The 21,508-nt window shown below is 53.7% G+C and overlaps 2 long non-coding RNA genes across 4 annotated transcripts in view; one reads left to right on the top strand and one right to left on the bottom strand.

Moving 5' to 3' along the window:
• The window catches only part of LOC117199656 (uncharacterized), a 372,975-nt gene that overhangs the window by 228,279 nt on the left and 123,188 nt on the right, over positions 1 to 21,508 (bottom strand). For all 3 annotated transcript variants that reach the window (XR_007472596.1, XR_007472597.1, XR_007472595.1), the window contains one exon: positions 584 to 720. This is a non-coding gene — a long non-coding RNA (uncharacterized LOC117199656). The remainder of the gene's footprint in view (positions 1 to 583; positions 721 to 21,508) is intronic.
• The window catches only part of LOC125961639 (uncharacterized), a 224,384-nt gene that overhangs the window by 201,001 nt on the left and 1,875 nt on the right, over positions 1 to 21,508 (top strand). The gene's annotated exons all lie outside the window — the stretch shown is intronic.

Raw genomic sequence — 21,508 nt, 5'->3', positions numbered from 1 at the left:
CTCCTGGGGCACTCATAGGACCCCAATTTTACAAATGAGGAAACTGAGGCCTGGGGAGAGGCCGAGGCAAGTAGCAAAACCAGGAAAACCGGGGTTTGCCTAAAGCCGTCAGTTTTAACCTCTCACCCTTTACCCCAAGCAGCCTGAGACGTGGCAGCCGGCGCGCGCAGTGCAAGCAGGCAGGGAGAGAGGAAGAGGTCACTCCTGGATGCCCCCGAAGGCCTGCTGACCTGATCACGTAATCCCAGCAAACTCAGCCATCCTCTCCCCAGCGTGGGCTCCACGCACCTCAGCAGGACGGCTGGACCATCCCCACCTTCTGCCAGGGGGGAAAGTGTGGGGCATCCACCTAGGAGATGGTGGACTCCTTCCTCAGCTGGGGACAGAGGGATTGCCCCCCTGGCACAAGGTCCAGGCACTGAGAACCGGGTCCTGTGTATCAGGGTTATGGAAAGCCAGCTTCCCAAGCACAGGAAGCTGGGCCGAGCAGTCGAAAACCACACCCCAAGCTGTGTTGCGCGAGATCACCAATTCCAACAGCCATCTTTGGTTCCATAAGGCTCAAGAGGAGAGAATCCCTTACCTTGACTCTTCACGTCCCATGACATTCCAGCTTTAGTTCAGGGAAGAACAGTTTTCAAGTCCCTCTGGAGTACTGAATGGATACGTATTCTTTTTTTGTCAGATTAAAGGCACCTAAATCCCAGGTGGAGCAGGATGCTAGAAACACACAAGAAAAGGGAACTATTAGTGTCACTGCTCACATGAATGAATTTGGTAATGAGAGATTTCATTCATTTAAAAAATAAGAAGAGCATATTTACTCTATGCTAAATGAGAAGCATCTGAAGAGCAGGCATTTACTGAGCAGCTATTATGTGCCAAGCACTGTGTTGGACATTTGACCACATGAAGCCACTTGACCCTACGAGATCGGTCTTGGCAGCCGCGGGCCACAGAGGGTCAGGTGTTCCTGACTCCCAAGCCCCCCCTCCATCAATCATGGTCCCCTTCCTTCCCCGCTAAAGCTTTTTCATTCATCTCATTCCAGGAATTCTGGGTAGAGGGGAAGGAGAAACATACCCAACAACTTAATTCTGAGAATGGCCAGTCCCTGGAAGCCCAACCCATTCTAGGGACGGTGGGGAGTACGTGAATCATGGGAGCTGCATCAGATTCACTTGATTGTAAGCTTTATCTGCCCTCAACACTGTCATGTAGTAACATGGGATCAGTGGACACCATGCGTTACTCAGGAAACCAAAAACGTAGCCTCGCCAGAGATTCTTATCCTAACCGCTAATGGAGATGGCTTACATGAAGAGGCCAAAAGGGTGGAGTGGTGTGGGGAATGGGACCCGGGGGCCGCCCCTGGTTTACCAGCTCTGGGAGGACCTCCTAAAATCCCCGGAAGCAGGGCTGAACGCTCAGCTGGGTGGGCGCAGACACGGACCCTCTCCTCTCCTTCAAGGGGCGGTGCAGCACCCACAGAAAGCCACACTGTCACATTTACAATGGGGTGATCCTTTCCCCTTCCAGACCTCCCTCCTGCCCACCCCTACTTCCCGCAAAATCTCCCGGCATCGTGGCTGCCAGATCGTCAAGGAGATGAGGCTCACTGAGCAGAGACTCGGGAGACAGAAGGCTGACAAGTTCTGAAGGGGGATTTGCCCTCAAGTCTGGGAAGAAGCAGAGCAGCACACAGGCTGCTCGCTCAGCTGAGAGAGAGGAAGCCAGACAGTTCAGATTCCCCGCCATCAATTCCCTCTCTCTCCTCCAGGAAAAAAAAACTTGGCCCCGGTTCGCCTCTCTGAAGCTTTCTGATTGTCACATTCCTCCCTTGGATGCGTTAGCATCACGGACCGACCTACAAGAGCTCTGCAAGCCCCAGAGAGTTCCTGTCTGCTCCCATCAAGCACTGGTTTAATCCATCCGAGTCCCAGTTCCCAGCAGGAGAGGGCAAATCCCCCCTCCCCCAGAGAAGCCCCCTGGACTAGCCATGCGCTGAGAAAGATGCCACCCTCAGCACATCCACGCTCCCTCTGTGGGCAGCCTCCCACGCTTCTCAGACATTTTGACCAGGAAAGCACTTTTTGCCTCATTGTCGAAATGCATTCGCTTCATTACCCAAAAAAGGCAGCAGCCCAGCTTCCTGGTTGACTATAGGCTCTTGTCAGAGTGCCTGGCTTGGCATCCCAGTTCTGCGACTGAAAAGGTCCTTTGAGGAGCCTGCACGAGCGACTTCAGCTCTCTGAGCCTCAGTTTCTCATCTTAAAGGTTTGTCCTTAGTGTGAGGTGAGAATCTCCGCAGAGCTTAGCTCTTGGCCTGGCGCCTTACGAACACTTAGAAACGTCAGCTGTCATTAGTACCGCACTTAAGTAAATGCCCGGGCCCTAAATTCTTTGTCTCCTCCCAATAAGGGGGGGAAAACAAGGTCTCCCCTCTTCCTGTCTCACCACCATGACTTGTTCAGTGCGAGGCCTCAGTACACGGGGGGCTAAGGGAACCAGCGAAGCCAACGCAAACAGCACTAAAAGCTGAGGTCTGCGTCACAGCTACTCAGCTCCAGGCCTGGCTGTGGCTCTCACGTCTCAGTTTATTCATCTGTGAAATGGAATGGATTATGACACTTACCCCATCTCCCAGATGTGCTGCCAGGATTAAGTGAGATAGTGCACACAAGAGCTGCTCTGTAAACTCTGAGTACTAGGAAAATGTAATATCCTCCCGACCTCAATGAGCACCTACCAGGACCCCAGGAGGTCAGGTCACAGGTATGAACTGGTGTGCAGGCTCATCCCTATACCCCTTCTCCTTGTAAGGAGCCTACAGCAACCAGAAGGTCAGCTCCTACAGAAAAAGAGCCTCTCTCCAAGGCAGCCAGACCGACTAATGTCTTTAATTAATGTTTTAAACCATATGCACGGAGCAATGTTCCATGGAAATTAGGGAGCTAAAATTTCTAACTTTCTCCCAGGGGTCGGCCCAGCCAGAGAGAGGCGCGAGGCCAGAGCACGGGGAGGGGAGGGCGGCCTGGGCTGGCCAGGGTGCGAGTGGGAAGGTTACAGCCCTGCCTCAACACACGGAGCCTGACAGGCCGTGCGGTCACGTAGAGAGACAAGCCAGGGAGAAAGGAGACTGGCCGGGCACAGGGTGACAGGACGCGCACGGCTGCTCCTCCCAGGAATCTGGCAAGCGCAGCAGAAGAGGAAGCGGGGCGGCAGGACGACGCCCAGCAGGTAGCATGTGCCCGGGGCCTGGGCCTGAAGGGAGAAGGGGCTGCTGCTCCTAGACCTTCCTGCCTGACACGCTGTCCAAAGGACAGACTTCCACCTGCTCTGTGGCTCTCGGAGATACTCTACACTTGAATCTGAACCAAGGGGGCCACGGGCTTTCATAGGGATGCTGACAATACTTCCCTGACGTCTCCCCGGACGGAGGGAGATCACTGCTGGGGCCCAGCACTGTGCTCTGATGAACGGGGAGCCTGAGTGCCCACGATGGGCAGGTCCCAGGGAAGCGAGAGGCGGATGGGGGCCCAGACACCAGCCCCCTGGCCGGGACCTTCCTTGCTCTGCCTATAGCATTTCAAGCGTGTCCCAGTTCCAGAGCATCTACTCCTTTCTACCACCTGAAAAAACGGGCTGTACCATCTTCCTTTCTCCAACGAGAAGGTAAGGGGCACAGAGCGTGACATACAGCACCAGTGATTAATCGCCAGCTCTGCTGTGAGCAAGGCCACCGTGTCACTGGGCAGCCGGCCCAGACGCCACATGGATGCCGCCTGGGCAGCAGGGCCACCTGGGCACACTGATGGCAGCCAGGACCAGCCACCCCATACAGGGCCCCGGGCTGCTTGGCAGGAAAGAGTGAGCCAGCCATGAAATAAGCGACCGCACGGGGACTCCTGACCTGGAAATCATCAAAACGCCACCCGTTCAGAGCAAACAGACCATAGTGGTGGGCTGCAGTGCCTACAGGAACAGAGGACAGGACAGCTTCCCCCAGGAAGCCCCCGAGAGTAGGCCCTGGCCTTGGGATGTGTTTGTTCCCCCCAGAGAAGGCCCCGGAAAAGGACATAAACACAGGTACTGCTGTGCCTCTCCTGGAGGGGCAAAGCTGGTGAAGGCCCCAGCCCGGCTCACACGCTTGCCCCGGGTTCTGTGAGATCCAGCAGGCCAGAGCGCAGAGGCAACACGTGCAGACTCAGAACACAGGCTGCCTGGGTCAGAGCTAGTTCCCACCAGTCAGCACCCGTGCACCCTGGGCAGTCTCCTTAACCTCTCTGATCATCATCTGTAAATCAGGGCTGGTGAGAGCAGCTACTTTCCGAGACTGGGGTGGGGACCACAGCAATGTACGTAGAAAGTACAACGCGATGTGTGGCTCAGGGTAAATGCTTAACACTTTTGTTATTCTCAGTGTCTAATCGCTGTCATTATTCCTGTTGCCTAGCAGGCAGACTGACAGTCCTGGATTTGAATCCCACCTCTGCCACTTCCTGGGAATGTGACCAGGGACCAGTCACTTGGCCTCCCTATGCCTCAGTTTCCTCATCTACAAAAGATGGACCAGCCACGTGGCACCAGCAAGGATTACAGGGGCACACGTAGCAAAGCAAGGGGGACAGTATGAGCTTTCAAGGATGAAGGCCCTGACCCCAACTGAGGGGCATTCTGCAAAGCGACTGGCCTGGACTCTTCCAAAATGTCAAGGTCAAAAACAGCCGAGGAACTGCTCTAGGATAAAAGGAGGCTGAAGAGACATGGCCACTAAGCACAGTGCTGACCTGGAATCAGAAAAAAACAGTCCTAAAGGACTGTTATTGGAGCAACTGATGAAACTGTGCATGGCCTGTGGACTAGATAATACAGTTGTAGCAATGCTAAATTTCCAGCATTTGATCATTACACTGTGGTTGTGTAAGAGAATGTCCTTGTTCTTAGGAAACACACGCAGAACGTTTAGGGATAAAAGGGCAATGTCTGCAATTTACCCTGAAATGGTTCAGAAGAAAAATTGTGTGCGTGTGTGTGTGTGTGCGCACGTGTGTGTGTGCAGGGGGCGGGGCGCAGAGAGAGTTAACAATCTGTGAATCTGGGTGTACGGTAGTTCTCGTATCATCGTTGTCATTTTTTCTGCCGGTCTGAACTCATACCCAAGTAAAAGATGCCCAAGAGCTGGGGGTAGGGGGGTGCGCAGGAGGGTGGTAACAGGCCTAAAGGTCTAGTACAGACCGTCCTTGCAGGCGCAAACCGTAAGCCTTTCCCACCAAAACCCAGTCACCTGATGTCTAAATGTTATGATTTATTGTGTAGAATGCTACAAAGGATAAGGCTGAAGTTGAATTTGAACTGCCACCCCTCCTGCCAAGAAAAAGAAAGACAGATGAGGGCTACTTCTCGCCCCAGGGCCAGGCTTGGGGGGCCCACATCCTTGCCCCGCAGCGGGGGGCGGGGGGCACCCTGGAGGAAGGGAGAGGCAGCATGGACCACAGCAGCCAAGGCTGGCTTTCGCTACGTGCCAGGCAGTGACATGAGAGCTGTCTGCATCTCGAGTCATTTGATTCCTCCAAGAACCCTCCAGGCAGATTCTACTGTTATTCCCCTTCCACACTGCAGGAAACTGAGGCTAGAGACAGCCTCCTGCCCGGGGTTTAATCTGGAGCACGAGTGAGCTGGGATCTGCGCCCAAGCTACAACCACAGGATTTCCACAGGCAGCAGGGAGGCAGGCACTCCAGGCCAGGGAGCACCCAGCACCAAGCCCAGCCCTGCCCCTGAAGCCAAGGCCCCAGGCCCCATAATGCTGAGGTTCCAGCGCAGCCACAGGGGGCTGAGATCCAGGCTCCCCGTCCTGCGTTCTCCCCTCAGGCCACCCTAGCACTGTACGCATTTGATGCTCGACACCTGTTTTGAGATGCGTTCACAGAAACACAGCTTCCTTTTCAAGGAGTTTCAGCAACGCAAACTGTGTGGGGAGACCCAACACACTGGGGACATCAGTGTCATCAGCGAGGAGAAAACTGGGTCTGGGGACAGAATGGGTAGGGGTCTTCGATGAAAACTCGTTTATCCCTTCTGTGTCTTGTCTTGTGAATGACTTACCTCTTCAAAAATGTTTGTTCACTTATTTCTTTAATACGAAGTTAGGAAAGGAAATCAACCCAGTTCCTGTGTTAAGCCTGCTCTGAGTGTGAGCCATTCCGCGCTGTACAATGCCGCGTCGCTGTACACAGCTGTCACTCACTACACATCCTCCTATTTTCAGGGGTGGAGGGACCAGAATGATTAAAGACCCAGAAGGAGCAGCCCAACCCATTACACTTGAGGGTGCTAAGATCCGGTGGCCAAGAGACCAGCCCGTGCCGTTCACAGCAGAACCCCAGAGCTGCTGTGAAAGCGAGGTGGGAACACCACCTAAAGTAGTCCTCTCCCAGTTTTCCAACTCCAGTTCCAGGAACTGGGCGGTGCTCTCAGCCCTACCTCCACCCAGGAGGCGGGTGGGGACTCTTGGGATGGCCATGTTACAGCTCAAGAAACAAAGGCACGGGATACGTGGGAACAGTGCCCAAGTCCTCCGCAGGGGAGAGGCTGGTGGGGAGTGCAGCTCCGGAAACAGTTCCTAAACCCTACCCTTCCCCCAGGAGGGAGAGTGAGGACCCACCTCTGTCCCATGAAGAAAGGATCTAGAGTCAAGAGATTCCCGGGTTCCCAGCCAAGCTCCCCACAAAAGCTGAAAGCATGGGGGAGACAGCATTTGACAGCACTACCCCGTGTGTCAACGGAAGAAGATAATATCTGTGAAAGTGCTTTGTAAACTGTAAAGTGCCGTGCAGATCCTCCCATCAAAGAGAGGGTGCATTGGTACCCGGGGGAGGAAGAGGCTTCGGGAGGGTCAGCCTTACCAGGCAGCTCTCCCTGAAGCATGGCAGCATTTCACCTCCTGACCTTCTACCCCAAACTCTCTTTTTCATACCTGCACTTACATTCAACTTTCTCTCACGAACATCCTCCCACCGCCCCTCCCACCCCAGGGGTGTCAGATTGTTAAATCAACCCCAAGGTAAATAGTTTTCGATTCTCCAACCCCAAAAACCTCCCTTCCTGCCACTGCACTTGGGTCTTGTCACCCAGAACATCAAAGCCAGCGTTTTCGGTAAAAGCCTTTCAGATCACTTGGGTGACGTGTGAAGATAAAAACAACCTGCCACATGCCAGGCTGTGGAGCACACCTTGGTGCCCAGTGCGGAGGTGAGTGGGCTGGGAAGAAACGGCGAGCTGTACTGGCCAACACTTTGCAGGGAGTCCAACGCCCTGCCCCCTCTCCAAGTCCACGTCCGCTGGGTGACCTTGTAAGTCCCTTCCCCACTCGGGCCTCTTGCCAAGGAAGGGGTTGGATGGCACAATCTCTAGGTTGCTTTCAGCTCTAAAATTCACGGATTCCATCTCACCCTCCTTGCTCAGAGTCTCTACTTCCTGAACTGTAATGACAGTTGATTTACATACAGGAAAATAAAAGCAACTACGAGGTCGCTCATACACTGGGCTGTAGTTTTTGGTGACTCACAAAGGAAAGCATACATGTTTCCACTCAGCTCAAAAGAGTGGTCCCTGCACTCTCCAATTACTCAAAAGTCACTAGGCCAATGGGAGCCCTGGGGAAGTTCCAGGCTACCGGGAGTTCAAACGTCAGTGGACGTAAGCTCAGCAGGGAATTTCCCATGGCGGACAGGTGCAGCAACAGGTGGGCCGGAGGGAGAGTCCCCTCCCTCCCTGAGAAAAACAGCCCTTACCCATTCACTCTCCATCTCGATACGTCATCTCCTAGGGAGCCAAGGAAACACCGGGTCCAACACTGGGCCAGGGCCCACCTTCCAGGAAGTCACACCCCAGAATGAATGTCCCCTCTTCCAGGAAGCCAATGTTGAAACCACCACCCTCCCCAAACCCCATAGCTTATAAACTCCATAAGCGCAGCAATGGGGGCTGGCATACAACAGACGCTAAAAAATTCATTGCTAAAATAGTAAATACTTGCTGGATGACTTAATCGTGCCGTTTCCATAAAGCTTAAGTAATTCCATCCCCCAAAATACTGGGTGCCTGTTGTGTGCTGGGTACCGGGGATAGAATGGTGAACAAGGTAGACATAGATCCATCCGGCCATCCCCCAAAGCAACTGCCCAGCGTGCTGGCAGAAGATGACCCTCAGCTGTCGGCCTTCTTTGGAGGCTGTCTTGGCTGTAGACGCTGCCTTGCCCAAGGCGGCACACCCTCCCGAGGGAGCCTTCAAACAATAACTGATCAATTTCAATTCTGGGCCATTCTAAAAGGCCATTCTAGCGCCAGGGCTCCCAGGGGGTTGGCTGGGGTCTTGGTTAGCCATCGTCACAGCTCAGCTTCTCCCTCTGCCCCTTCTTGATTTCTTCCCCCTCAGTTTCACAGCTGTTGATTCCAAAGGCACCCCACAATAAACATCCCACTTACTAACCTCAATCTCAGCATCTGCTTCCCAGGAAACCCAACCTACAGCAAGAAGGTTCTCGTGATTGATGACCAGGCCCTGTGCCACCAGGATGAAGGGTTTGGGGCCAGGACAAGTGAACGGACCACCCCTAGTTGGGACAGCCACCTTATTGACAGGGATGCCGAGGCTGGGCTCAAGGCTGTGATCAATGAAGGAGAGCTGTGAATGAGCAAACACCTGTAGCAGTCTTAACATGTGATGAGTCCCAGGTCCTTGAGGAAGAGGTGCATATGCTTCATCTGTGTTCTCCCGGCACCCAGTACAGGAAAGGAGCTCTGTTGAATGATTCAGTGATGACTGGATGGACCAATGGATATATAAACAGACATACTTGGTTGAACGAGAAAGTCACACCTAAAGCAGCTAGACAACAAATGAAAAATAATGATTCTGTATAGGTTACATTACGTCATCCATGTAAGCATTTCTCATGGTGCTCAAGAAATATTCACGATGAAGATGACAAGAGAGCCACTCACAGAGAACTCCCTAGAGAAGGTGACCTGCAATCAGCAGCTTGAAAGAAGTGAGAGAATGGAGGAAAGCACATGAAACAAGAGAAACGAGGCATTAGCACTGGTCAGCTAAGTTCTGACTGCTCGTCAGATACCTGGTACATAACCACTCTCATCGTGGGGCTGCCGTGACAGCCCAGGACGTAAGATAGGGGATGCCTTCCGTAAACATTACATCCATCACCGTGTATGTGGGCTGTGATGTTCCCATTACCAGGGGAAGCAACGTTGATGCAAGGTCCTGAACACAGTACTGCAGTTTGGAGACTTAATCCTACAGGGACAGGAAGCCATCGAGGTTGTGAAACAGAGGCGTTAGGTGACAGCTGGGAACCTAAGCTTCAGAACTGGTGCAAGATTTCTTCAATCATCCATCCCTTAGGTTCTGGACAGTTGCTTGGGATGCCTAGGCTGCCGTGTTCCCGAAGCAGATGGGGACTTGGGAGGCGCCTAGAGCCTCCATTCTGAGACAGCAGCCTCAGAGGCAGAATCAACACTGGAGAACCCCAGACGCCAGCCTCAGTCCCCCTAAGAGATGTACAGACCCTGGGGGGCCATCCTCAGCCAGGCACCCACCCAACCCACTGACAGTCCTCATTTCTGAGGGTGATGCCCAGGGAAACAGACAGGAGCGCCGAGGGAAGGGGGAATAAATAGACAAGAGTGAGTTGTGAGGACAACGGGGAAGGGGTGAAATTTACTCGGGAAAATTATGAAACGGGTGATGTCACAGAGGCTATTTGTTCAGCAGGACAGTGTATCCTAGAAAACACAGAGGACTCTGGCCTATTACTCATCCCTGAGCTGGGAGCATCTAAAAGGCTAAATGCTGGGGCCATCACAGGGGGTAGGCAGAGGAGACCCACCTCCAGGGCCAGCGGGATGCTGAGTGTCAGGCTGTACAGATCTCAAGAGGCAGTAAAGCCCAGAGTTCAGGAAGACAGGCTTTGCTGCCGAGCGATCAGGGTTGGAACTGAGGCTCCACCACTTCCTTCCTGCACGACCTGGGCTAGGAAGAACCCACCTCCCAGAGCCTCTGCGATACAAACCTACCAGAGTGCCCACAGGGACCGAACAGCACCTATGCAAGGCACTGGACGTATAGCGAGCACCCAAAAGTGACGCTGCTGTTACTTAATCATCGGTCACAGGCATACGTAAGAACCAGCTGGTGCTACCCTTTCCAACTGCATCCCACAAATCCCTTGGGCTTCAAGAGTCTCCTGTGAGGCCCCTCCTGGGGGCTTAATGGAGTTGAGGAGGGGGCAGCATGGGGACCATATCCCCATTTTGACTCCAACAGCCCTGCTTTAATTGTTATCTACATAAGGCCTGCACACAGACTTCAGCTGGGCCGAAGGGGTTTGAGGGCTTTAAGAAAGCGTGAAAGCTTCGAACATTCATCCTCTTACTTTACTAAAGAAAAAAAATGAAGCTTCAAGAATCAAGGGGCGGACTTCCCTGGTGGCGCAGTGGTTAAGAATCTGCCTGTCAATGCAGGGGACACGGGTTCGAGCCCTGGTCCGGGAAGATCCCACATGCCGCGGAGCAGCTAAGCCCGTGCGCCGCAATTATTGAGCCTGTGCTCTAGAGCCCGTGAGCCACAACTACTGAGCCCACGTGCTGCAATTACTGAAGCCTGCACGCCTAGAGCCCGTGCTCCGCAACAAGAGAAGCCACCGCAACGAGAAGCCCGCGCACCGCAATGAAGAGTAGCCCCCGTTCGCCGCAACTAGAGAAAGCCCGTGTGCAGCAACAAAGACCCAAAGCGGACAAAAATAAAATAAATAAATTTATTTAAAAAAAAAAAAAAAAAGAACCAACGAACTCATCTAAACTCACACAGCAGGTCAGCGGTAGGGTAGGGAAGGTGCAGCTGGAGACCCTGAATCTCCCAACAGTTAGTTCAAAGGCTGGGGTTGTTGGATGCGTCCTCTGAGGTCTGCTGCTCGGGGGGTATGAGACTCCCACTCTGTGGGCACGGGGGCGGTGACCCCCCAATGCCTTGGCACCGCAAGTGCAAGTCCACAAGTCCCGACCCTCAAAGCCTGGTTCAAAGAGCGAAAGGAACATCAAGTGGAGAATCCGATCCCAGGCGGAGGAAAAGCAACCCCTCCACTTCCCAAAAGAGGGACAGTCTTCCTCAGATCACTCTCCAGAGCTGGGCTCAGGGCGTAGACCCGGGGGCCTGGTAAGAACCGCCCCAGGAGCCACTGAGGCAGAAATGGGACTCAGTCCACAAACGTCAGGGATGAGAGAGGCAAGAAACTAAAGAGAAGAAACCAGTCCCTTCCTTGTCAAGAAATCACAGCCCCCAGACACTTGGACGGGTCTGGTCCGAAGTCACCCATGGGTTTCTACCTGCCCACATCATAGGGCCAGCCAAGCAGTCATGCAGCTTCTCCAAAGGCAGGGAGGACAGCAGAAGAGCAAGACTTCTCACAAGTGGAAATGCTCTCCCGTGACCACAGGTCAACTGTCAACCCAAGAGTCAGCACAAAGGAAGGAAACCCTGGCATCGAAGAACAGATCAATCCTACAGAAATCACTCATAACGGCCACGCGTCTCCAGTCTCCTCAGCGCTGGGTGCCGGTGGGCTTTCCACGTGATCACCAATCCTGAAACACAGCTATAGTGTCCCCAAGTGACAGATGGGTGAAATGAGGCTCACAGAGCTTCCTCAACACACAGCCAGATTTGAACACATACTGTGTGGAGTGTCCTGTGTTTGTAGCCAGATCTACCTAATAAAGCCCTTTCCCGAGTCCCTCACCCTTTTTTCCCCACACTCTTGTTTTTTTGGGGGTTTTTTTGTTTTTTTTTGTGGTATGCGGGCCTCTCACTGTTGTGGCTTCTCCTGTTGTGGAGCACAGGCTCCGGACGTGCAGGCTCAGCAGCCATGGCTCACGGGCCCAGCTGCTCCGCGGCATGTGGGATCTTCCCAGACCGGGGCACGAACCCGTGTCCCCTGCATCGGCAGGCGGACTCTCAACCACTGAGCCACCAGGGAAGCCCCCCCCCCCACACTTTTGTTTTAAGAACATTAGGTCTGTACGACCTTGTTTTATTCAACAAGAAAAACACAGGTTGTCCAGCATGGGTGGGATGCAAGCAACAGTGACACCACCCGCAGAAACACTGTGGAGGGGATAACCTTGGAGGTTTCTTGTCACTCTAAGATTCTCTAAGTCTAAACTGAAATTCCAACTCCCATCCAATTATTCCCCCTGAGTTGAATGTAGGCACTCCTACAACCCCCAAAACATAAGCTTTGCTCTTCCTTAGGGACAACAAGGCTCTTTAAAATCCATCCTGGCATCTCCCAACTGGCCTCAGGCATCCTGGGGAGGAAGGTTCCAGCTGGAGAGCCAGACGAGGACTCCAGGCACCCGACGACAGACAGGGAGTGCTAAACAGGGCTTGGGGGAGCCTCCCAGCCCCACAGGATGTGGCAAGGTGAAGAAGAGAAGAATCAGAGAAAGCAATCTAGAAACACAAACAGCACCACAAATAAAGCGACTTAACAGGAAACACTGAGACTTTTCTTCATTTCTTTTTTGAAGCTAGGAAGCCCAAAAATAGTTGAAAGCCATGTCGCAGAGCTTTCCGAAGACAAATCCTGCCTTGTTCAGTAAACAAATCTATGGGGACAAATACGAAGTCTGAAGTCCTGAAGCCCACAAGGGCAAGTTCAGATCGCGCACAGAACTCCACGGTGCACGTGAGGAGCGGGGAGTTTCAATCCCAGCCTCCAAGCCCAGGAGCCCATGTGCCCATCAGCAGTTCACACAAAGGCTCAATTTTGAAGCTCACTCGTTTTAAGTAAAGGCCGCGTTGCAACTGGCTCAACTTGAAGGCGTCCACACGGAAAGTCACGAATCTGGCTGGAAGAGCAGCCCGCACCCGCATTCCCCAAGACAGATGGTAAACAAGCAGATGAAACAAACACAGAAAAACAATTGGCCTCATTAGGGATAAAAAAGTATGAAGAACGTCAACAGGAGACTGTTCAGCATCAACTGAATTATAATGTTTTTAAGCTAATGATACCGGGCGTTGATGAAGTTGTAGTGAAACGGGCATGGCCACATGTTGGTGGGACTAGTGTCAAAAACCTTATTTGAGTAGGGAGACGCAAGAGGGAAGACATATGGGAACATATGTGTATGTATAACTGATTCACTTTGTTATAAAGCAGAAACTAACACACCATTGTAAAGCAATTATACCCCAATAAAGATGTTAAAAAAAAAAAAAAAAACCTTATTTGAGAGTAACTTGGCAATATGGGTCGAGAGTCATAAAACTGTGCCTTTTTACTCAATAATCCTTCTGCTGAGAATCTGTCCAGAGGATTTTCCAAGAACAGAAGAGTTATATGCAGAAAGCCGCGCAAAGCACCCTTAAGTGTCAACATTACAGCAAACTACTAGGAACCTTCCTTTGGCACAACAGAGGACTGGTTTAGAAGATGATGTATCGACTTGGTGAACTTCTTTAAAAATGGTCATTAGTAAGGTGCTTGAACAAAATGGAAAAATGCTTAGGATATAATGTCAGATTACAGAATATTCCCTACACCTATGCCTGTATCAAATCCTAAGTTAATGTATGGACACACATATCAGATATCTGAATGCAAATCTGATTGGTCAGGGGAAGGGTGGTTAGTGATTTCATTTTCTCATCCATTTCTGTTCTTGGGAATCACAGTGCTGTCTGTGCAATAAATGACAATGATCTCGATGATGATGATGATGATGAAGATTTTTATTGGTCAAACTTCAATAACGTATGGGAAAGGAGTGAGTGGAACTCTGCTGCACTAGAAACAGCACCCAGGGTATGAGAAACGATCAAACCCAGAGGCATGTGAGGATACACGCAAAGAAATGCGAGCTCTAGGCAGAACATGGAAAACGTAGACACCAACGGGGCCACATATCAGCAACGTCGGCCGACAGCATCTGATCATCTCAGCTTTCTGAGAGTCAGTCTGGCTCTTCCCCGCCATGCCCACAGCTCTCAAACAGGAATAGAAACCCCTGGATCTGTGTATATGCAAATGTCCGTCTTCCTAAAACACAAAACCCTGCTCATTTAAATACTGAACTTCCTCAGCTAGGTATTTCTCAAAAAGGCAACTTAGACGAGTTTCTACACGTGGTGCTCCAGGTCTCTTGGAGCTTTCGTTTTCTGTAGGGTAGGATCCAGATGGGATTTCCAGAGCCACAGCGATCTCAGTGCACCGCTGTCCCCGCCCACAGTCCGGGCAGGGGCGGTTGAGCTAGCGGTCAGCACTTTGAAGTCCCAGGTGGACAGCCCAACTCCAACCCTACCAGCCCTGTGCTTCTGGGTACGTATTTCACCCTTGTGACCTCAGGTTTTCGCATCCATAAAATGGGGATTTTTCCAGAACTTTCCTCAGAGGGGCACGGTGAGGACTGAGAGAAATACACACACTCAGCACAGCGCCTGGCAGCCAGCCGGAGGCACTCACTCACTCCTGGCTCTCACCATTACTCTCATTCCGGAGTCACCTCGTCTGATAGATCCGTCTGAGGTCTTCACAGACCACGTGTGCCTAGGTGGCAAGGGAGGGCACACTTGTAAGTGACCAAATGCAGCTCAACCCTGGCTGACATTCAGATCACCTGGTTGCTTCAAAACGCCCAGACATCCCGGTCCCTCCCAGCGCAATTATCAATATATCCGATTCACTGCGGGTGGGGCGCTGGTACAGCTGTTTTGTGAAGCGGAATCCACTGTGCCACTGGCCTGGGGCACATCTAACTCAGGCGAGAGCAACCAGTGATTTCTCTTCCAAACCCCCAAGCCCGAGAGCGCGTGAGGCAGGAGCCTTTCTTCATCTCTTTAGGGCATGGTTCAGCAGCTCCTTTTGGAACCATCAAGCACTCTCTGAGTGACAGGCAGATGGCAAGGAGTTGCCCGGCTCTCTGCCCTCCTGCTCGGCCTGGTGACTTCCTGCAAGGCAGTGGACTGGACCAGCTGAGCGCCTGCCCAGCAGAGGCCACTGGGAAGCACCTGCCCAGCGCGGGCAGTGACACTGATGGGCCGGCAGTAAACACAAGTCCCCGGGCGGTCCCTGCCCAACCTCAGCCTCCTTCCCATCATCTGAGAACTCCCTGTGCGTCCCTGGCGCAGTGACAGCAGACAGGCCTCCGGGAGCGGCACTGATTTCAGAGGGCGCGAGCCCAGCATCTCTGGAGGAGGCGGGTGTAAACTGCAGGAGGACCACACCTCTGAACCTGAGCCCCCGCAGACCCTCATCTGTGAAACGGGCAAAGCCCTCCCAGCAGAGGGGCTGGGAAAGTGCCCCGGGCCAGGCTCTCAACCAACGTGGCAGGCGCTGTGGTTGGCATGAAATGCCACTGAAGGGAGATACGGGGGCCACTCTTCCTGCACGAAAGTCAACACTCCTCCCCGCAGCACGCAGGCTTCCAGCCTTGTTGCCTCCACCTCGGCCCCAGAGGTGAAGCGAGAGCTGCTGAGGAATCTGTAGGGCTGCCCGGGACGAGGGTGCCCTCCCTCCCCAGAGAAGGGAGCAGCACCACGGCGCTCAGTCTTGCTTTGCCTGAGAGGAGAGGGGCTCGCTGGGCCCTTTGCAATACTCTGGCCTGCCTGGAGGTCTCACTGCAAGACTGTTCAAAGGCCAGGCCACTGCTCTTCCACCTCCATTCTTAAAGAACCCTCAACAGACTCTGCCTGGGCTTCAACCCAAGAGCCCCCATTTTTATCACACTGACAGGCGGCTAAGAACCTTCCGTGACTTAGCCACAGTAACACCTGGAACCCTCTCCGTAGGCTTTTGGGGTTGACGCTACTCTTATCCCCATTTTACAGATGAGGAAGGTGAGGCATGAGAGGGCAGCTACCTTGCCCAAGGTCATGCGACAGAGCCGGATCTTGGAGCGTCGTGGGTTCCAGAGGCCAGGCTCTCCCGTGCGACACTCCGGTGCCCTGGTTCCAGGGTTGTTCCTCCTTTGATTCCTCCCTTCGGTCACCTACATTATCGGGCCCCTGCTCTATGCCAGCCCGGGGGTGGGGCGGGGCGAGAATCTCCATGGGTAAAGACACAATCCACCCTCTTAAGAGCTCACCTAATCCAGATATCCCTAAAGCCCTCAGAAACAACCCCAGACAGATCGAGAGCTCGTGAAAACCCCTCTAAGCAGTGAGGAGTGGGGCCACCTCCGCAGGGGCTGGGCACAGGGTGGGGGCCACGGGGATGGGCTTCAGGGGGCAGCCTGGGAGGCCGGGCAGACCTGGGCGTGAATGCCATCTGCTCGCAGACACGTTATGAGCCGGGCTCGCCCCTGTCTGGTCCTCCTCTGCAGAGCAGGGATGATGAACGGACCCCCCACCCCAGAGCGGCTCTGAGGGGTAAATGAGAAAGCGTCTGCAGAGCGCTCACAGTAAGCCAGGGGGCACGTCTGCACAACCAGATGCCAACCCGAGGACTAGAGCCACAGGTGGTCCGACTCAGAGGGCTGCTGGGCTTCTGGGTGGGGCGGGGAGCCCTTGAGAGATCCCAGAAGGTATCTGGGAGCGGTCTGCGCCTGAGAAGGATGGGCAGGTTTTAGGCAGGTCAGAAGCCCCCACGCCGAGAAGAAAGGCGTGAATCAGGGTAAGGAGGTAGGAGAGCCAGAGGATGGGGCTACCACCTGGCTGAAGCAGACTACAGGCTGGAGACTTGAATGACGAGTATAGGGAAGAACGGCTTTCAGCGGATTTCACAACAGACCCCATGACAGTATAACTGCCCAATGATAATGAATGACTGAATGAGGGAATGCCAGGTCATATCAGCAGAGGCAAATAAGGAAGGTGCACTTATCAGCCTACAACTGCAGGCCCTAAATAGAGTCTGGGAAAGCCCCTGCCTGGGACAGAATGGATTCCCTTCTGTGTTAGGCTCCTAGGGGCTCCTAGGTAACAAATGACCACAAACCAGGTGGCTTAAAACAACCAAAAAATCAATTCTTTCACAGTCCAAAATCAAGCTGTCAGCAGGGCCATGCTTTCTCAGAAGGCTCTAGAGAAGCATCCTTGCCGGCCTCTTCCTAGCTTCCGGTTTGCTGGCAATCCTTGGTGTTCCTTGGCTAGGAGATGCAGAGTGCAATCTGCCTCTATCCTCACATGGCCTTTGTCTGTGTGTGTGTGTGTGTGTGTGTGTGTGTGTGCACGCGCGCGCCCTTTCTCTTATAAAAACACCATGCACTGGACTCAGGGCTCACCCTACTCCAATATGACCTCACGTTAACTCGATGGCATTGGCAAAGACCCTACTTCCAAACAAGGTCACACTCACAGGTACTGAGGGTTAGGATGTGAACATACCTTTACGGGGTACACATTCCACCCACCATACCTCCTTCACCACAACCTCCCAGATATGCTCCCCTGGCCAGCTTTCTCCTAAACCAGCGTCCGGGTTAGCTGTCACCTCCCAGCATCTTCAGTTAACAGGGACACATTACAGTCCCTAACGCAGAGTCCCTGACGGAGCAAGGACACACAGCATATCTGTAAGACCAGAGAGGCTGCACGTGCCAGCCTGGCCCTCATGTCTGGAAGTCTGAGCTGCATTCACAACAACAAACCAATCTGAAGCACAGAAGGGATGAAAGGGTTTTCAGTGAAGCCCCTACCACTGTGTCCCCAGACCCATTCTTCTCCTCTTAATGGTATTTTTTGAAAGGGGGCCACCCCACCCCACAACGGGCCCCGAGCTCTGCACTCAAGAGGCACCCAGATCCAGGGTGTCTGGACAACAGAGGTCCCCAGATCTGCACCTGTTAGAAGGGACAGTTGAACACAGAGCCTGTTCCCTAAGAGAACAGGTGGGCAGGTATCACAGACAAAGGTGTGTATGCACTCCTGGGTGTGCATGCGCTCCTGGGCGTCTGCAAGAGCCTCTGCCCGGTTTCTGAAAGATCCCGGACTTCTCCCCAGCCGCCATTTGGAAAACTCCATGGAATCCGTTTGTCCAATCAGCCAGGTAGTCCTTCCACAGACATTTCTCAAGCCCCACTCTCCTGCTCTCCTGTGTGTGACTGCTGGCCGGGCACAGACGTGAACAGAGGAGGACAGCGTGGAAAGTGACCAGGCACTCCAAGGTCAAGGGATGCCAGGCCTGCCAACCCCAGAGCAGCCTCACAAGGAAGCGCCCAGGCACATCCACAGGCATCAATAAATGTTAGTTGTGGCAAAGAGAGCAGGCAGACTTTTTTTTTTCTTTTTTGGCCACACCACAGGGCATGTGGGATCTTAGTTCCCCGACCGGGGATCGAACCCGCGCCCCCTGCAGTGGAAGCGCAGAGTCTTAACCACTGGACCGCCAGGGAAGTCCAAAACGAGACTTTTCTAGTCCATAAACGAGGCCTCCACGTGCTCACAGATTTCCCATCGACCCTGCTGTGTGACCTTGAGCGAGTTTCAGAAGCCCCGAGCGCGAGCTCCTCTCCTCGCCCAGATGTGTGAACCTGAGATGGAAAGGGGTCTTGCAGCACGTGGCACTTTTCCTTTTTGTCTTTATGGAACGTGTAGCAGTGACCAGGGAAGCTGCCCCTTCCTTGGGAGATGTCTCCAAGTGGGCAGGGAAGACACAGTGTGAACCCTCCCTGAAGTGGCCTCGTTCTTAGCAGGGCCACAGAGCATGCCCTGGACTCAGCCAGACCAAGCCGCATGTCAGGGGCTGGGCAGGGCCACGTGCAGACCCTGTGGTTCCGTCCGGATCACACACCTTGTGGTGAACGGCCCACCTTCTCAGGGCGGCGCCCACCCTAGCCTCTGCCATTTATCTTCCTTTCCACCAATAGTGTGTTTCAAGCCTACTTTGTGCCCCAGATTGGGACCGGGGGGATGGGGGGAGAGGGGAGGAGACAGAGACCCAGGCTTCATGGACTAATCCCAGAGTCCTCCCCTCGCTTGACCCCTCCACCGAGCCCGCTGCGAGTGGACCTCCCTGCCTCCTGATTCATTGCCCAGTTCATTCCTTATCTCCCACTGGAGGCTTCAGGTCTGGTTTTCCATGGGAGGAAAGGCCCTGCCCTCCTTCTGACCTCTCCCTTTGTCACGGTGGGTGGATGCCCATCTCTGTAAAAAGCACACAACCAACAATCAGCCCGGGGTGATGTCCCAGGAGCCTCCAGAAACAAACACTCATTACCCGAGGAGCTGTCAGTGCCACCCTCCAATTAGCCTGCCAAAGCTGGCATCCAGCGGCCTACCGGGGGGGGGGGGTCCACTTCTGGGGGTGAGGGGCCTGGGGCTCGGGCTGGGTCAGCCAGCCAGCATACCTGCTGTGGATCAGGGACCTGTGATGGCGGGAAAGGAGTCTGAGCACATCCCAGGGAGAGAAAGGAGGACGACACTCTGATGTCCCCACCAGCAGGGTTTACCTGCCGTGAACCAAAAGAGACAAGGTCAAACTCAACAGACAAGGGGTTTCCATGAAAGTCCTTCCTACACCGTTCTATGCAGCCACGAGCCAAGGAATGCCTGTAGCCAGCAGAAGCCGGAAGAGGCAAAGAAAGATTCTCCCCTACAGACTCCGGAGGGAGCACGACCTTGCCAACGCGTTGACTTCAGAATTCTGGCCTCCAGACTGTAAGAGAATACATGCCCAGGGTTTTAAACCATCTAGTTTAGAGTCATTTGTTTTGGCAGCCATAGAAAACTAATATGGGACCCTCGCCTCCAGCGTAGGAAGGAAGCCCGTGCCAACTCAGGATGGAGGTGTGAAGCCCAACAGGGTCGAGAGCATCCTGAGAACCTCCATCGTCTGATTCCGGACCCATCGGTGCCTTGGGTTGTGGGCGGCTGTACCTGCGAGCTGAGAATGGGGCAGGAAAAGACACGGCCACCTTTGAATGAAAGAACTGCTGCCCTCCGCTCTGACGTGGAGAGCGGGCCCACTGTGGGGCACAAGGCCCCCCGAGTCTGGAAGGATAACCGGAGAAAAAGCCTCCTGGCAGACGCTGCTATCCTCAGACCCGGCGCGGGCATAACTTTCTCCGTCCCCCTCTGCCACCCCGACTGCTGTGCTGTGCCCTGCTGGTCCCACCGCCCTGCCCCTTACACCTGTGGCTCTCCTTCCCCAATTCTGGCCCGGTTTTCCCCTCCACTGGCCGTGAACTCCTTGACGGTGGCGACACATCCACTCTCCACTGGCCCCCTGCCCTCGACGAGAGTTACTGGAAAGAGACTCCGAAGATGTTTTTAATCTAACTGCTCACTCCACGTGTGTGCAAACTGAGGGCCAGAGAAGTGGAGCGAACGGCCAGGACTGGGCCAGACCCAAGGCCTCGCTGCCTCTGCCTCCAGCCAACCGGACTCCTTGCTCGATCAGCTTCCTCCCCAACAGATGGTTCCCTGAAGGGTCCCCAAGTGCCTAAAAAGGTCTGGCGCACGGCGGGGGCAGGTATGCACCCGCTGAATGAACATTTCCTGAATGAACCCAGAACTGGGGAGACGCAGGGAGGGGGTAGGAAAAATTGGTCTTAATATCGTAAATGCTGCTCAAAAACAGGGACAGACTTCTGAGTGGAAAAATAACGACTAGCGAAGGGTACTACTTCCCTCTGGGCTCGTACTTCCGGGAACTTCTGGGAACTTCTCTGCCACGTTTTCCTCTGAGAAGGCAGGAAAGGCTGAGAGGAGCAGGACTGAACGCTGTCCAATAACAACTGTGATACAATTCACTGCATTCATTCACTCACCAAGCATTTACCAAGTCTTACTAGGTCCCAAGACCAAGAGAGGCACGAGGGGCCTGGAGACGGCAAACCCCTCGCTGCCGGCACAGAACGCACAGTTGAAAGGAAGAGCAGACAGTTACCAGGACTCTTCTAGTGGCGCAGTGGTTAAGAATCCACCTGCCAATGCAAGGGACACGGGTTCGAGCCCTGGTCTGGGAAGATCCCACATGCCGCGGAGCAACTAAGCCCGTGCACCACAACTACTAAGCCTGCGCTCTAGAGCCCGTGAGCCACAACTACTGAGCACATGCACCACAACCACTGAGCCTGAGCTCTAGAGCCCGTGAGCCACAACTACTGAGCCTGAGCTCTAGAGCCCGCGAGCCACAACTACTGAGCCCATGCGCCACAACTACTGAAGCCCGAGCGCCTAGAGCCTGTGCTGTGCAACAAAAAAGAAGAAAACGCAATGAGAAGCCTGCGCACCACAACAAAGAGTAGCCCCTGCTAGACGCAACTACAGAGAAAGCCCATGCGCAGCAATGAAGACCCAATGCAGCCAAAAATAAATAATTAAAAAAAAAAAAAAAAAGACAGTTACCAAAGCAGATGGTAAGGGATGGAGAGGAGGCTAAGACCCCAGGACAACAGAGAAGGGTCAGCCTGGCGCAGGGGTGGGAAGGCTGCCTGGAGGTGATGGCAGATCCCAGAACTTGAAAGACACCTCCATGAGGAAGATA

The sequence above is a fragment of the Orcinus orca genome, chromosome 17, assembly GCF_937001465.1.
Source record: "Orcinus orca chromosome 17, mOrcOrc1.1, whole genome shotgun sequence".
In the NCBI taxonomy this organism is placed as follows: domain Eukaryota; kingdom Metazoa; phylum Chordata; class Mammalia; order Artiodactyla; family Delphinidae; genus Orcinus; species Orcinus orca.
The sequence above is the reverse complement of the archived record's forward strand: the minus strand, read 5'-3'. Positions and strand labels throughout refer to the sequence as shown.